We start from the raw sequence: 3,022 nt of genomic DNA, 5'->3' as shown, positions 1-3,022 counted from the left end.
GCATAGGTAGAGAAATACCCTACCACAGTTGCCTGTGCATCAGTTACATCCATAAGGGTATAGGACAGTATTTGTAAATATAAAGTCTTACGTCGTCCTGGAGGATTCCTCTGAGTCAATGTAGAGTTGTTGTCCTCTGGTTTGGGTCTGTGTCCTGCAAAGACAGGTGAATGTAAATGAATTGTATGTATTACCTTGAATCACAATATCTGTACATAGTGATGGAAAAACACAGCATAGAACATATTGTATACATATTACATTCCATACAGTCTATAGAGTACAGTAGGCTACCAACCTGTTTTCAGTTGCTCTCTAACGCTGAAGAGCCTCAAGACAACCCAGAAAGAACGGAAAGGTCCCATGAAGGTCTGGTAACAGTCTTGTGGAACACTGCAGTTAGCTGAAGCAGATAAATAACAGAAAAGAAAAGAATAATATATGAGATGGAGACATAAAAACAACTGTATGGATTACATTGCTCAAGTAACAAAATCCATGATTTGCATGTCATAGTCATTAGACAGATTTACCTGTATTACTCATTAAACAACACACTCCACGGCCTCAATGAGTGGTTCAGAATCCTCACAAATTCCTCTTCTGTGCGAATGTTCCCGTCAACTCCATCGTCAGACCCCATCATCCGTTGGTAGAAGCATGCATTTGCACCCTGTAGTTAAAACACAATAATTATCTTGTATTACTACGTTTTTACATGATTTTCATCTTGACTAATGTCGTCTACCGATTGTGATACAGCAGCATCGCGCTGAAAACATCGCTTCAAGAGGCATGTTGCCGCAATGGCTAACTGCACCTTTGAAGTACAACCAGAAATGTCCTTCAGCAGTAAGCCTACATGAGTTTGACTTCGATTAAAATGAAGTAAAATAAACAGCCGAGATTATACACAGACATTTCCTTTTAGGGTAGTCTGAACAAAATTCCACAGGGTGACTTTCTAAATAGTAGTTCTAATGCTGCGTAAAAATGGTGCGTAAAAAAGGAGGGGGTCCCCTTTCGCAACGCTGCCGTGTTCGGACACAACCAAAGAACTAGCATAGCAATCTGACTATTGGCCATTTAGAACGACAAACTCGTGAAATGTGGATAACCTGCCATTTGCAATAAGCAATTACCATTTCGTTCACGACACGAGATTACACCAATAGACTACATTAAACATTTTATATTGTGCAAGCAACATGACTAGTGTTTTAGGCTACAGTGAGCCCACCACATCAGAGTTTTTTTTTTTTTTTAAAGTCTATCCTTTTGAGCTTCAGTTCAACCGAGAGGCACATGTTACATTATCACTGATTCTGACGATTAAAACTACTTAAACTTACCGGCGAAAGACTGCCTGCGGCTGTGGCTCAATTGCCATGAAGTTTCCTCCTCGAGAGTACGAGTTTCCTAAATCCATTTGACGGTTGATGATGTTGAGGTCCTTCACTCGTAATTCCATTGCCTACAGTCTTCTTCCGCGGTTCAGTGCAGCTGTGATTCCTTATTTTTGCATGAGAATCGAGTTTCTCTGCGTTATTAAGCTATTATTTCTTCAGGGGTGGCTCATTTGACTCAGCAAACAAAAGTTCCAATTTCGTGCATGCGGTTGATGTTGCCTAGCCCCACCTCCACAGTTTCCCGGTTATTTTCATTCAAACCCATGACTTTCTAAACCAAGTTCAATCAAACTATGGCAGTTCAACTCAATGGATTTCTCAGAGTTTAATATTCCCGCCTTCCCCCCTCTTTCTTTTTTTCAACTGCTGACTTGCCAACCTAAGCTCATTCAACACTTCAAATCTGCCATAACTATCAAATAATCAACACAATAGGCATTTGTAAGTTGTATTAGAGGAAAAACTTCCTCAGTAAAGTTAAAGATCAGGGACTTATCAGAGCTCATTGTGTTGAGGAGACCTAGAAAGTGGTTTTAACTAAACGAGGCTGCAATGTTTTACAGTGTGCACGCACATCGGACACACACATTCACCACCCATAAGGGAACACACAGGTACTGCAGACACATCGAACACACATATTCAACCCCCATAACGGGAACACAGAGGTACTGCACAGGCAGGAGCGTAGCTGAGCTGTGAAGCATACAATTCTCCCTTTATGCTTACTGTGGCATATAAGGCACAGCAGTACAGAGAAGGGGAGAGCATAGAGGAAGAGAAGAGAGGATAGAGAATAGAAAATAGAGGAAGAGAACAGAGGATAGAAAATAGAACATAGAGGAAGAGAAAACAACTTAGTGTGTGTGTGTGTGTGTGTGTGTGTGTGTGTGTGTGTGTGTGTGCGTGCGTGCGTGCATGCGTGCGTGCGTGCGTGTGTGTGAGTGAGTGAGTGAGAGAGCACAAAAGAAAGAGAAACCGACAGGCAGAGTGAAAGAGAAAAATGAAATTTGAATTTGAGAGACAGCCAGAGAGAAAACGGACAGAGAGAGACAGAAAGAAGATGGAGAGAGAGAGAGAGAGAGAGAGAGAGAGACAGAGAGAGCGAGAGAGAGAGACAGAGAGAGACAGGAGGAAGAGGAGCAGCAGGTTTGTGTTTGTGTGTGAGTCTGTGAGTGAGAGAGCAGTGAGCAGCGTGGACTCAAGTGGCAGATGCCTTATTAGCAAAAATGAAAGAGAATAATAAAGCCGATGTAGTCTGGATGGATACGTCAAAGAGTTCCTGATGTTCCTAAATAAAGCCATGAAGAGAAGACAAGAGCAGCGGGGAGAGGGAGGGAGAGAGAGAGAGAGAGAGAGAAATGGAACAGAACCGCAAGGATTATACACTGTGTGCAGAATTATTAGGCAAACATGTTTTTTGACCATATTGTCCATTTTATGTGTATTTTCTGCCACCAACCTTTATGAACATGAAAACCTATTGGATTTAAGCATTCCAGATCATGCATATGTGTATAATAAGATGGGGGTGTGATCAAAGGAGCCCAACACCCAATATCCGGTGTGCATAATTATTAGGCAACTTTGCTTTCTCCTGGGAAAATGGGCCA

At 41.9% G+C, this 3,022-nt stretch overlaps 1 long non-coding RNA gene across 1 annotated transcript; it reads right to left on the bottom strand.

Annotated features, from left to right (window-relative positions):
• Window positions 1-329: 329 nt before the first annotated feature.
• LOC134441475 (uncharacterized) lies at window positions 330-1,591 on the bottom strand. Its single transcript, XR_010033168.1, has 3 exons — window positions 1,353-1,591; window positions 534-673; window positions 330-403 (listed from the first exon to the last, which is right to left on the bottom strand). It is a non-coding gene; the product is annotated as an uncharacterized LOC134441475 (long non-coding RNA).
• Between the last annotated feature and the right edge of the window lie 1,431 nt (window positions 1,592-3,022).

This window comes from Engraulis encrasicolus, chromosome 24, assembly GCF_034702125.1.
Source record: "Engraulis encrasicolus isolate BLACKSEA-1 chromosome 24, IST_EnEncr_1.0, whole genome shotgun sequence".
Taxonomy (NCBI): Eukaryota; Metazoa; Chordata; class Actinopteri; order Clupeiformes; family Engraulidae; genus Engraulis; species Engraulis encrasicolus.
This window is presented reverse-complemented; position numbering and strand designations above follow the sequence as displayed.